We start from the raw sequence: 15,335 nt of genomic DNA, 5'->3' as shown, positions 1-15,335 counted from the left end.
TCTTTAGTTTCAGAGTTTCTGACCCCGGTTGCCGCTGAACTTATTCGGGGCATATCTCTCTGCTCGGGACTCAATTTTCGACGCCGTTTCTTCCGTTGTTCATATTTTCTCATTTAGAATTTTTTTTGTTCACGGAGTTTTGCCGTTTGAACGCGTTTGCTCAAAAGCCACTTTTCCGGACCCGGTAGGACCCTTTCGGGGCACTTTTTGAGATTTTCTATAAATAGGAGACTTAAAGAGAAAAATCAGATTTTCTTCTCTCCTTCCTCTCTCTTAGCCGGCAGCCATGGCTGCCAAGGGGCTGCCACCCTTCTTCTTCTTTTTCGGCCACTTCCCTCGAGTGAAACATCGTAGTGCCGTAACGTTTAATGCTTGTCTTGACGACGCGCATCTTTCACCCTTTTTATAACTCATTTTTGACCAAATTTTGAGTTCGGGTTTGAAGTCAAGTTGTGATTTTCAAGGGGCTTCTTTCGGATTCTTGTTTACCGTGTTGTCCCCAACAAAACCCTTCGGTATCGTCGGATTCGGAGCACTTTTATTTCGGTGGGCCTTTGAGGTTTTCATCTCAAATTGAGGTAGGGGGTGTTATAATTTACTTTCTTGTTATATAGCATGCTTGTGATGCTTATGCAACTCATTTACATGTTTTTGTAACAAATCTAGAAACTTTGATTTATTATTTCCTTGTGTAAGATTTAATTTTTCTGGTTGTCCATAGTTTGTTTTAAACATGTGGCATGATAGGATATTACCCCTTGACATGATCATTGACATATATTAAATTGAGAGCATTTGAATAAGTATTGAATGTTTTATTTAATATTTATCTTGAATGAAAGATTAATTCACATAGCCTTAACTAGCTTGAAATCAATGTGTGTTAGCATATTATATTAGGCCCTAGCATGCTCTTCAACATAGATTAATTTGAGAGAAATCAGAGACGTTTTGAAATCTAGTAATATTTAATTAATTTGATTAATTAATTTATTCCGAGTGTACTATTCACTCCATTGAAATTCTGACTTGATATTCTTGATATGCATGTCATATAGTTTCACATATATTAAATCTAGAATATTTGATTAAGTTTTGAAACTTCTCATTTATTATTTTTCTAGTATTAAAGTTTAATACTCATGGCCGTACATTGCATGGAATTCACTTGTATCATGCTTTTAAATCAAGTCTTGACATGTTGTATAACATATGTTAAATTGGGATCATTTGGATGAATTTTAAAATCTAGAGATTTTAATTAAATAAATTAATTAAAATCCATTCAATGGTTCTATGAGCATGTTTAAGTCTCTAACTTAGTATTCATAATTTTCTTAACAAGTTCATTCACGTGTATCAATTTGAGAATAACCGGATAAGTTTTGAAATTTATAGTCTATTATTTCCTTTGTATGGGACTTAATTCACATGGCCGTATATTGTATGAAATGAACTTGTAACTTGACATTGAACTTGGCCTTGACATGATCCTTGACATATCTTGTTCGTAGAATATTTAGACTTGTCTTGTAATCTTGACAATTTAATCCCTTAAGTAGATTAAATTTCTTTATATGCTTCCATCGCGTTAATCATGCTTTGATATTGAACTTGTGTTAACTTATGAATTGGACTTGTATTTCATGTACCTTCATCTTTTTATCAAGCATCGTACTCCTTGTATCTTGGTTTCATTAATGTACTTAATGAACATGCACATTTGTCTTGAAATGGTTTAATTACTCATGCGTTGTTTAGTAAATAATTAAATCATTAATCTTATACTTGTGGTATATTTACTTCAATAGATTCCATGTGCTGTATATATCTTGGTTGTAATCTATATAGATGCATACTATAATTTCTTGACATTTCGCTTGCCATGATAGTTGATGAACCTAGGACATGACTTGTGTATTCCAAAATCTTGGTTGTATATGAAACGTGGTTAATGCATTTCTTGTATTTCGATACAATCTTGGTTTGCACAACTTGTTGATTTTGGGACTTGGGATATCAATCAAGAATTGACATGGCTAGGATTTGGTTCTAGTATGGGGGAATGTCCTCCTACACTATAGTGCACACTAGGGGAAAGGTACCCATGGGTTAGTAGCCCTAAAGTGATCTCAAGAGTACGGTTTTAATACAGACGATATCTGAGTTTTCCACATTGGTTGATTTCACTCTTTAAATTTCAAGTTGCTATTCCTTGAAGATTTAAACTTGTTGTGTATATGAAATGCTCCAATGTTGTTTACTTGCATAAATATTATGCCTTATTCTCGATATCATGTACAACTCTTTCCGTGTTTCATGGAATGTTCTATCCTTGTTTAATTGCATAGATATTATGCCTTGTTTTCGTTTTCGTGTGTTACTCCTATCATGTTAATTGGAATGCTCCAATCGTGTTAATTGCATTGATAATATAATTCTTGTTAACTTGTATCCGAGTATGCTTCTTGTCGTTTTAATTGGTATGTTCCAATCTTGCTTAATTGTATTGATAATGCAATCCATGTTAATCTATTTTCAAGCATCCTTCTTGTCGTGTTCTTTGGATTATTCCAAATTTGATTCGTTTCATACACATATGCATATTATGATTCTTGTTGATATTTCTCTATGGTAGCTTAGGATGCTTCCTGAGTCTAACCTTTGACATAGACATTAGGTGGCATGACCCTTTTGAATTGTTACATGTCAGTCTAAAAATCTGAAAGAAATCGAGTCGATACATGCTCATTCTCTACGAGTAAACTTGTTTACTCACCCCGAAGTTACTGGGGGATTTGTTTAGGTAAGAAGACTTGGTTCGTGATTCTCATCGTTCCGTAGATGACTTGTAGCTTCAAGTTTCCATTTCATGCAAGTGTTAGCATGAGATGTCATTTGGTATTCTTAGGTATCAAACTTGTATTCTTTGATTCCATTTATATAAAGTGTACATAAGTACATTCTTTTCAATGTATTTGACATGTATGACATGAGGCCAAGGGCTACAAACCTTTAAGTTCAAGTGTATGTATTTAAATTTCAAATTTTGCCTTTGAAAAGTAATTTTTCTAACTTGGGAGGTTTGGCATGTCAAATCTTGTAAATGACTTGTAATGAGGCCGTAGGCCATTGTATCATGTTTAAAATACCATATTACATTTGCGTGCATGTTCACACCATCACACATTAGTATATAATGTAAATTGAACATGCCATGGGGGATTCCAATAAGACTTAGAGTCTTTTCTTCCATTTAGGTGCATAACAGGTTCATATGCACATTCTCGAGCCATTTCGGTTCACCGAAATGCCAGTTCGGTCGACCGATTCTCCTTTGGTTTCAATTGTTCATCAAAATCTCCCAACTCCAGTAGCCTTTTTCACTTCGAGGCTTATTTCGGTCGATCGGTTCTCCATTTCGGTCAATCGAAACTCATTCTTTTATCTCGAGCCTCAAACCGGTCGACTGGTTTGTCACTTCAATCGACCGAACTGGGAGCTATTTCTTCTCTTTCTTCCTGGCTCATTTCGGCAGACCGATGCTCTATTTCGGTCGACCGAAATGGAGCTGTTTTGTGGGCCTTGTTTGGTTTGTTGTCTAAACATGTTAACCTTGTTTCACTCGTTCCCACTTGACCTTGTTGATCTTGCATAAGCCATTTAATGGTGTACGTGATCTAGTTTGAACTAGATCTTGTCCTTTTGGGTGTCATTGGTGCCATAAGGTATCATTTAACCTTTTTATCTTGGTTTCCACCTCCGGGTATTTCCTTGGGTTCCGTGACTTCATGGAAGGTCACATTTGCGTCTGAGAGATGATCTATATCTCTTAAGACTTTGATTTATCTTTTGCTTCCGCACATACTTTCTTTGAGTTTCGTGGCCTCATGGAGGGTCATCCTAGGGTCTTAGAGGTGTTTCGTGCCTTGGAAGACCATCGTTTTGTTTCTTGCTTCCGCATCTGGATCTGTTAACGGGTCAAACTTCGATTCGTCACTGATCCACCGGGTTGAATAAAAACTCGGGTCGTTACACAACATCAGTCAATTATCAAGATAAGTTTTTGAATGGTCGGTTTTAGTATCAGTCATTTACAGTCGTTGCAATCTCAGCCATCAGATATGGCCCCCTACAGCTTCTTCATTAAATTACCATTTGGGCTTGGCCTGAACAACGATTTGACCTGATTCTTGGGCACTTAAAACCCAGGATACGTTGGTAGCCCATCCTTGGGCTCAGTCACACTATCCATCACACTTTCCATTCCCCCGTATACAGTAACCTACCTCATAGCCTTTTGAGCTCTATCATCCTTTTCAAACTACGTGATGACCTGATTCTTGATTAACTTAAGATACGTAGGTAACTTGAAATCCTCCCTTTAAATCATGGTCAAACCACACTAAACCCATGAATCCTTTGACAATTGTGGTAAACTTAGACAATGGTACAAAGTCATTGTCTAACAAGGGACAAGATAAGTGATATGTCTAAAGTCATATTCTGGGATACCATTGCAGGAATCTGTCACAAACAGTGCACATAAAATTAGACCATTGTCATTAAGGGTTGATAAGGCACATGAATTCACAAAAATGCATTTTTGTTGCAAAAAGTTTTCAAAAGCATCACATGTACCCTTACAATCTTTACCAAAGTTGCATTCAAATATCATTTTCATTCTACTTTTGTTTTTCAGATAATGGCTAGTCATGTGAACTAAATATGTAATTACCAACAAAAAATGCAAGCATATGCCAAATGTCATATTAGAGCTGTTTATATCAAATGCATTTCTAATCCAATGACTGCTTGACAGGTACATCCAATGAAAGGGAATAATGATCATTACCATCCTTAAGGCTAATCACTACAAGGTCAGCATCACTTATAGAAGGTCCGACACCAACATCATCCTTTCTCAATAAAGACAACCTAAAAAAGATCCAATCCCACCTGCGGAAAAACCAACATCCATCTTTCCAGATGAGTCCACAACTCAGCTTTGGCAAAAGAGTTCCCAGCTCAGCCTTGGTCCTTTTTAGATGAGTCCACAGCTCAGCCTCGGCAAGAGAGTCCCCAACTCTGCTTTGGCCCTTTCTAGACGAGTCCACAATTCAGCCTCTAGCTTAGCCTTAGCCTTTCTTAGATGAATCAACAGTTCAGTTTCGGCAAAAGAGTCCCCAACTCCGCATTGGCCCTTACCAGAAGAGTCCACAACTCAACCTCGACAAGAGATTCCCCAACTCTGCCTTAGCCTTTTCCAGATAAGTCTACAACTCAGCCTCGACAAGAGAGTCCCCAACTTTGCCTTCATCCTTAGATGAGTCCACAGCTCAGCCTCGGCAAGAGAGTCCCTAACTCCGCCTTTGGCTCTTTCCAGAAGAGTCCACAACTTAGCCTCGACTAGGGATGGCAACGGGACGGAGCGGGGTGGGGCGGGGATCTCATTCCCCATCCCCATACCCAGCCAAAATTTTCACCCCCTTCCCTGTCCCTATACCCGTTAAAAATTTTAATCCCACCCCTATCCCTGCCCTTGTCCCCGCCACCATTTTCCCCGCCCCGCCCTCGATTAAGCTTTCCTGATTCTCAATATCACAGATTCACAGTTCCAGGGAAAAAAAAAAAAATCGCCCCCAATATGTATATAAGGGAGTAATTGGTAGTATCCATAACACACACACACACACACACACACACACACACACACACAGAGAACCAACCACATCAGAATTTGGAATCCTAAAGCAACACTCCAAAATTAATATATATTTGTACAACCAACCACATCAGAATCTGGAATGTACAACCAACCGCATTGGCCCTTACTAGAAGAGTCCAACATCATCAACACCCAAAAGACAAGCGGTGCCGACACCTAGAAGAACTCGATTGCCATCGATTGAAGTAATAGGTAAGTATCTCTTCACTCTGGAAATGAAATTACTTAAATTCAATTTTTTCCATATCCAATATGGGCTGTGTGAAAAAATTGCATGTGAATCTCCACCTGAGGTTAATCCATTATGATTACTAGAGGTTCATTCTTGATAAGTGCTCAAATGTGACACATTTTAGCACCTAAGTCAGGGTATTTTAGTCCATTCATCTATCTTACTTTCATATCTTAGATACTTATTTGTGTTTTTGCCTATTTCAGGTCAATAAAGTACAAATAGGCTAACAAGAGCCATTTAGTTCAATTTTGGAGCTAAGGGCAGAGTTAGAAAGAAGCCAAGAAAATTGCACCAGAGGAGCTTCGATCGATCGAAGATGTCTATAATTGATCGAAATGAGGCGGTACCAGCTCAACAAAATGGATAAGGCCCAGAAGATATTTTTAATGACATGTCAGCTTCGATCGATCGAAGCAAGTGTTCGATCGCTCGAAGTGGCTGCTGACAGTGAGCTGTTTAATTCCCGAGCACACTGGACTCTACCTAACTTGTGTAGCTACGAATTTCCTCCAATCATAGGCTGTATTTCTGACTTGGTGACTACTAAAAGAGGCTTGTAATAGATACATTAAACCAAGATTGTAAAGATATCATATAGTTTTCCTTACCAATTATAGAAAGTTTTCTCTCTAGAACTAGAGTTTTGGGAAGAAAGCAAGGATGAATATAATGATGCCAACCTCCAAGTTAGCCCTTGAAGGTTCCATGACCACTACAACGAGTGGCTAAATCCATCTCTTAGGGCTAGAGATAGCCCCTAGGCTTGCTTCCTAAACCTAGCTTTTGGGTATTTTTGGGGATTTTAGTTGTAATAGATGTTTTGACAATAAATAAATATAGATCTTGTAATTTTTACATGATTTGTATGGATTAATGCTTTTAATTGACCATTTAATTCTATCCATATGTCTATGTATGCTAGAATGAATGTTCATATATTTTTCTCTAGATTTCATGAAATTGATGCATGTCTATGTGTGTTGTTGTTGTTGTTGATCTAGTGATGGTCAAGGCATGGAGCTTAATTGACTACTCTTGTACTTTATTTGATGGTTCATACTTATTTCTTGATGGATTGTGCCACAACCTTAGTTTAATTAGCTTAATTTCCATGTCATTAGCTTAGTTGTAGTGTAATTGCTTTAATTCCTTAGATAGATGGACAATCCATTCTTGTTGTTTGACGTTCCACACTTGTGAATGCAAGAAGTACATTTCTTTAGATATTTGTGTGTGCACTAATTATGGTTTAATTAAATGGTTAATGGTCTCATTTGATAATTTGTGCTACTCACTAGATTGATTAGACAATCTATGTTTATTTACTATCCATGCTTAGTTTTAAATTGGTGACACACACACGCACAAGTTACAACTTAAATTTCCCCATTAATTTACAATTGTTAATGTTTGGTGAAGTAAAGCTTAGAGGTGAACTCTAAGCCCCAATACCTTTCTCTCATATATTTTTCTCTGTTTTTAGATTGTTGCTTACTTGCATTGTTTTAATTGAACCATTAGTTTAATCAAATTAATCAATCTTTTGATCATTCGACCAACTAATCCATCATTGATTCCAAGAATACCGCTCTTTTCCCTTAGGATGATCTCGACTTACCCTAGCTATATTAACAGTTAGTAGTGGTAGTGGCATTTTATAAATTCAAACTTGACCCATTTCATCTCAACACACACTTTGGTTTGATGACACACCAAGTTTTGGAGCCATTACCAGGGATTGGTAACGCCGTATTTTGGAATTAATTCGGAATTAGTACTCTTTTAATCTTGTCCTTATTTTATTTTTGGTTACTTATTGTGTTGTTCTTGATTGGCTAGGTGTATTGAGTCAAGGGAAGTGAAACAAAAGGATTCTGAAGCAAAAGAAGCAAGCTAAGCTAAGCAAATCAAAAGCATAAAATGCTAAAGCTAAATAAATAATATAAAAAAATTTACAAAGCAAAGCAAGGCAAAAATTGAAAATAAATTAAAGTTGCTTAAGGACCCTTTGTGAGCTTTTCTGACTCTCTCTCTTAGTTAAATCGTCGACCCGCGTGGAGGCAATTTTCATTTGTTAGATAGATCATCGGCCCGCGTGGAGATAATTTATTTTTTTTGCATATTCTTGAAAGCATGGGAGTATGGGATCAATGTATGTGGAGGATTGTTGTTGATTGACTTGTTGCGAAGGAGAAATGGTTATTTTTGTTTATTTTTTTTGTGTGTTGCTTGAATTTTGTGCGGTTTTAGCCCACCCTTCGTCATAACTATTTCAATGGAAAATCTAGAGGGTAATCTTGGTTATCTAGACCCGAATTTCATGGAACATCCTCCTCAAGCTCTAATTCCTCCAATGATCCTTCGTGATCATTATAATTTCCATGAGTACCATGCACCGAATTGTATCATGCTCCTTAATTTTGGAGCCGATCAATATAAAATTAAGCCCGAGACTATTCAAATGTGTCCACTTTTCTATGGCTTAGATGATGAGGAACTATATAAACATCTTGATGAATTTCTTGAAATATGCTCCACTATGAGGTACATGAATGTTTCGGAAGAAGTCCTTAGGTTGCTTCTCTTCCCTTTCACTTACAAAAATAAGGCAAAACATTGGTTCAACAATTTGGGTACAAATTTAATAACATCTTGGACACAAATGAAAATTGAATTTTTGGAAAGATTTTACCATGTGAGTTTGACTAATTCAATGAGAACCACCATTAGAGAATTTTCTCATGGGGAGGGAGAGCTTTTGTATGAGGCTTGGGAGAGATTGAATGACTTGCTACGGAAATATCCACATCATGATATTCTAAAATAGCAAATGGTTCAATATTTCTATGAAAGCTTATCCGACACTCACAAGGACATAGTTGACACTTTATGTGGGGGTTCATATTTTGGGAAACATGAAGATGATATTTGGCACCTTTTTGAAAAAATGAGTGAAAACTCTTTGCATAAATTTCAAACTTCTCAAGTGAGTCATAATTCTATTGACAAAAAAGAAAAATTTAAAGGTGTGTCAAATTGAAAGTCTAACGGAGATTGTAGCCGAGGTCAAAACTCTTTCTCAAAGACTTGATCAATTTTTATATAGTCAAAAACCGGTTACCCAATCATCTCCTTTTCATCATCCCTATCATCCTTGTGAGCCTTGCACGACATGTTCTAGTGTTTTACATTCTACTTCCAATTGTCCCCATGGACATGTGTTTAATGAACACTTTGAACAAGTCAATGCTATATTTGCTCACTCTAATTCAAATGCTTATGTTCGGGTGTGGAGTAAAAATTCAAATCCTTTTCAAGCTAAAAATTTTCAAAGTCGACATGTTCCTCCTCCTAAAAGAAATGAAGGTTCTCAAGGATTTGTTCCATCTTCTTCTTATCATAAAAGAATGAACCACTATTCTTATCCTCAAGTTTATGATTCTTAAAATTGTATTCATCATCCTCAATCATTCTCTAGCAATTCCACATTTGAGGATAAGGTTTTGGTAGCTTTGGGTAGTTTAGAAGTGAACACTAAATTGTTACATTCTCATTCTCAATCTATATCAAAGCTTGAATCTCAAATTGGGATGATAGCTAATTCTTTGAATGAAAGAGAAATTGGTAAACTCCCTAGCTAACCCGAAAGAAATCCGAAAGCCCAATACTTGGTAGAGGCAAATCCCACATCGGGATTCCCTTTCAAAGAGCAAGTGCAAGCTATTACCATTTTGAGAAGTGGTAGGCAAATTGACAATAAAGTTGAAAGACCAAGTGAAGATAGTGAACCTGTGTAACCCAAAGTTAGCACCCATCCCGTTTCCAATCTTATTCCTACTTCCATGGATAAAAGTGGTCCTAATGAGAATTCTTAATCTTCTTCTTCATCTCCTCAAGTTGCTAAATCCTATGAGCCAAAAGCTCCATTTACATATGTTTTGAGAAAGACTTCACCTTTTGGGAGGCAAGAAGGGAAAATTCATGATATGATGGAGGTGTTTAAATAAGTTAATATAAATCTTCCTCTTTTGGATGCAATTAGGCAAATTCGGCCTTATGTAAAATTTTTAAAAGACCTTTGCACACAAAAGAGAAATAATAAGGGACAAAACCTTAAAAAAGTGTTTCTCATGGAGCAAGTGAGCTCCATCATTCAACATAATACTCCACCTAAGTTCAAAGATCCCAGTGCTCCAACCATTTCATGTGTAATTGGAAACCATGAGGGTCATAGAGCTCTTTTTGACTTAGAAGCGAGTGTTAATTTGATTTCCTACTCCGTGTATGCCCAACAAGGTTTGAGTGATTTGAAGCCAACCTCGGTGGTACTTCAATTAGCCGATAGATCCATCTAAACACCTAGGGGCATGGTTGAGGACATACTCATTAAAGTTGACAAATTCTATTTTTCGATTAATTTTGTGGTTCTTGATATCTAACCGGGTACTAATCTTACCAACCATATTCCAATCATCTTAGGAAGGCCATTTCTTGCCACCGCGAATGCAACAATAAATTGTAGCTCCGGGATTATGGACCTTTTTTTTGGTAACATAATGGTTAAGCTTAATGTTTTCAATGCAAGTTGATATCCTATCGATGAAGACGAGTGTTGTCTCATAGATGTCTTGGATGAAGTTGTTGAAGAGTCCATTCCTTCCATGACTATGAAAAAAACCAACCGAGGACAATCTTCCATCTCTTCTTTCTGATGATTCTCTTGCATCTTGTCTCCTTGAAATGTATGGGAATTGTGGATTTGACAATGAAGGATCAATGAGTAAGCTGAGTAATTTAATGGAATCCGTTGCAAGCTTGGATTTTTCACCTTGGAAAATTTTAAAAGAACCTCTTCCTCCTCTTTCTAGCACTTTACCAGTTCTATCTCTTATCTCTCCACCCACTTTTGAGCTTAAAACTCTTCCTTTCATTCTTAAGTATGCCTTTTTAGGCCCAAAAGAGACTCTTCCGGTCATCATTTCTTCAAGTCTTGAAAAGGACCAAAAAAATGACCTTTTGAATGTACTTAAAGAAAATAAGGAAGCTATTGGATGGAGTGTGGCCGATCTAAAGGGAATTGATCCTTCCATTTGCATGCATCGTATTCTTATGGAAGAGGATGAGAAAACTTTTAGAGATGCCCAAAGGAGATTGAACCCAAACATAAACAAGGTAGTTAAAAAGGAAGTTGTCAAGCTTTTAGATGCAGGTATCATTTATCCAATCTCTGATAGCAAATGGGTGAGTCCAACCTAAGTAGTTCCTAAGAAATTGGGGATTACAGTGGTTGATAATTAAAAAAGTGAGGCAATTTCTAAGCGTACTGCCAATTCATGGCATATACGCATTGATTACCGAAAGTTAAATGCCACCACTAGAAAAGATCACTTTCCTTTGCCATTTATTGATCAGATTCTAGAGAGATTGGCCGGGCAACAATATTACTGTTTTCTTGATGGCTATTCGGGTTACAATCAAGTAACCCTTAACCCTTTGGACCAAGAATAAACCACCTTTACTTGTCCTTTCGGCACATTTGCCTATAGACGGATGCCATTTGGTTTATGTAATACTCCAGCAACATTCCAAAGGTGTATGATGTCAATTTTCTCGGGCATGGTGGAAAAGTATCTAGAGGTTTTTATGGATGATTTTTCAGTCTTTGGGTCTTCATTTGATACATGCCTTAAAAATCTATCTTTGGTGCTCAAAAGATGTCGTGAAACAAACCTCGTTTTTATTTGGGAGAAGAGCCATTTTATGGTTCAAGAATGTATTATTTTGGGTCATGTCATCCCAAAAAGGGGTATCGAGGTTGATAAAGCAAAATTTAAGCTTATTTTTGAATTGCCTCCATCTTCTAAGTTAGAGAGATTCACTCCTTTCTAGGTTATGCCGGCTTTTATCGCCGCTTCATTAAAGACTTTAGCAAAATTGCTAGACCCTTCTGCAATCTTCTTGCCAAGGAGATTCCATTCGTCTTTGATCAAGCATGCCTTGATGCTTTTCACACACTTTGTGGTTTATTGTTATTTGCCCCTATTATGCAACCTCCCAATTGGTCATTACCATTTGAAATCATGTGTGCTGCCTCTGATTATGCCATGGGAGTGGTTTTGGGTCAAAGGGTAGGAAAACTTCCATTCGCCATATACTATGCAAGCAAGACTTTCTTGCCATATACTATGCAAGCAAGACTTTCTCAGGAGCTCAATTGAATTACTTCACTTCCAATAAAGAATTACTTGCTGTAGTGTATGCCCTTGATAAATTCTGGTCCTATCTCTTAGGGTCTAAAGTCATTACATATTATGATCATGCTGCTTTGAGGTATCTTTTGACCAAGAAAGAAACAAAACCTCATTTGATAAGATAGATTTTGCTTTTTCAAGAATTTGATTTTGAGATCAAGGATAAGAAAGGCACTGAAAATGTGGTTGTTGATCATCTTTCAAGGTTAATGGTAGAATCTTCCCTAAGCCCACTGTAGGTGCAAAATTTCTATCTATTAAAATAAATAAAAAGAAAAAAATACAACTCACCCAGAACAAGCAAAAATAAAACTCAAAATAAGTATATAATACTCGATGATCTTATTGGAGGTCTAAGCCTCTATTTATAAGAAATAAGGTGGTGGAATTATGGTAGGATTCGTATGGCTTGTCCTCCAATCCATTCCATATATGACATTCTTTACAATTACAATCCTTTCTTTTTTACAATTCTTTCCATGCAGGATTTTCCTTGCACAAAACTTGCTTTCTTTATTGATTCCCTGGCCTAGCAGGACTGGTTTACCTTTAACAAAGATTGGGCTGAATGTGGACTGATCCAGACGATTAAGCTAATGAGCTTGGAGTTCACCCTTGGTGCTCTGAGCTGTTGACGTCTGAGTTTGGAAGGTGGGCTGGATAGCCTGGGTTTGTGATCTATATGGGAGCCAAGACTTTGTCTGGGCTTGTTCTGGACTGGGTTCCCCCAATTTGGGCTCGACACCGAATGGGCCCTTGTTGTACCTAGAATAATTTTGTAGTGTGATGACGTGGACAATTCTTATTAGGGGGGGGGGGGGGGGATTTTTTCCCTCCACACTTTGACCCTAATTCCCTCTTTAATTGGACTATGGCTCTTAATTAAAAGGGAATTGAACTTACACGGTTGCCAACTCTTCAAAAGATGGTTCGAGGTGTGTTTGTTGCCATTCTGACAAAAAGCCCTCTTCATAGTTCGTTTCTGACCCTGCGACGTTCACTTTGCTCATTACTTTAGTGTGATCTCAGGTTAGTTCCTCATTCATTTGTCTAATTTCTTTTATATCATGAGCTCCTCATCCACTCACGACTGTATAGACCTGGTCGATTCGGATACTTCTTCTTCTTCCAATCTCATCAGGATCCCTCCCCCTAGGGTTTCTGACCCCGTTGAACTCACGAATGATTCAGTTGTTCAAATGGATGTCTCCCCTTCACAAGCTGAAGTGTCCACTTCGGGTTCAGATTGTGTGTTTACTAAGGGAGTGAGAGAGTTAATTTTGTCTATTTGGCGTATCAAGTTCTCTATTAAGTCTGTAATAGAGGATTATGAAATTCCTGATGGGGTTGACATTGTCGAATACCCAGAAGGGCCTGATTTCAGTTCCGGTGAAGGCGTAGGAGATAATGAATTGCTTTTATCAGTAGGGCATCTTAACATTCTTCGTTTCCTTCTTCACCCCTTCTACCATCTAGTCTTTAATAAGTTAGGGATTGCCCCTCTCCAACTGAACCATAACTTCCTTCGAGTGGTTTCGGCATTTCTAGTTCGCCAAAGGTTGGAGAGTCTTGACTTGACTCTTGCTGATTTACTCACTACCTACACCATCGCCAGGCATGGGACTAAGCTTGGCCACTTTTATCTCACTTCTCCTCTTCAGCAGAGGATATGCACGGACCTCCCTTCCTCCGAGAAGAAGTGAAAGGAGAGGATGATAGTTGTGAAGGGGAACAGGTTTGTGGATAAATCGAATACCCTTCCCATTCCTCACAAATTTGAGAGGCTAGGTATAAAGTACCTTCCCTCATTTCTTGAAAAGTGCTCTGGTTGTTTCCCATGTCAAGTTTTATTATTTCGCCATGCTTATGAATTTCTTAGTCTTCTTTCAGCAACCTTCCCCTCCTCCATAGCTAAGAAGAGGCTTGCCTTTCTCGAAGCACAAGTTTGGAGCGAGCCCCCTTCGGTTGAGGAGCTACTCACTTCATCCAACCTTTAAGAAATTACTTTTAGTGCTTCAACTGCAGACCTCATGGACTTAGCACTTCCATCTTTTGATAGCTTCCCTTGACTGAGGAGGAAAAACTGAGAGCTGAAACTTTGAAGAAGAAAGCTGCTAAGGAGCAACCCTTGTTGGTTATCAGATCGACTGAGCACGAGAAGGAGGTAGATGAACCCACTCTCAAGAAGACAAGGTTAAACCCTCCTTTTAGCAGCAAGGGTAAGACCATCCCCAAAAGAAAGGGAAAGAAGGTTGGGGAGACTGACCCGGAGGAAGAAGTCCAGGCTTACGTTCAAGCTGAGTCTGGAGAACCTTGGAGACTTTTCTTCTCAAGGGCTGACAAGTCAGTCCTTCACTCTAGGGATTCCTCTGTTGCCTTGGCAATTGCTCAAGGGATATGGCTACCCAAGGATGAAGAGGTCATTGGTAATCTGAGGTTGGATTAGCTGCTACCATCTGCCCCAGTTGATGCCGTGAAGGTTTACTCTTTTCCCTCTACTTGTTTAATTCTTCAGATTTCTATTCACCACATATTTACTGACATTGTTATTGTTGATCATGTAGAGTTTGTACCAGACTATGGCACTGTGTGCCACTACTGAAGCTCAGTCCCTTTCCATTAAGAAATTAGAAAGGGACCTGGGTAATGCTGAGAAGAAGTCTTCACACTGGGCTATGAGTGCGAAGATTGCTTCTGATGCGAGGAATGTTTATAAGAATTGCTTGGCAGCTTCTGAGGCGAAGGTGGAGGCTCTGGAAGCTGAAGTTTAGCACTTGAATGATGCCATTGGTACCTGCATTATTGTTGGGAGGCAAATGCAAAGACGCTACTCCACTATTGTGTGCTTATCCAGTGTGAAGGCTTTCAGGTTTGGCTTCAGCCAGGCTCTGGTGACAAAGCAAAGGATCCAGACACCTTTAATGCTAACATGGAAGTGTCATTCCCTTATGCTGAGGGTCCAAAGGCCCAAGAGGCTGATGTGCTCTTTGCTGAAATGGTGAAGGCTCATCCAGAGGATCTTCTAGCTTTAGGCTTGCCCGCTCCTCCATCTTCTGACTTGCCAACTCCTCTACTCACCAGTTTGAATGTGGTGAATGCCTTTGACTCTACTCCCTTTGAT

Source organism: Cornus florida, unplaced genomic scaffold (genome assembly GCF_030987335.1).
Source record: "Cornus florida cultivar Cherokee Brave unplaced genomic scaffold, ASM3098733v1 CherokeeBrave_3.0.0_Hap2_Chr06, whole genome shotgun sequence".
Taxonomy (NCBI): Eukaryota; Viridiplantae; Streptophyta; class Magnoliopsida; order Cornales; family Cornaceae; genus Cornus; species Cornus florida.
Note: the sequence above shows the minus strand (reverse complement) of the source record.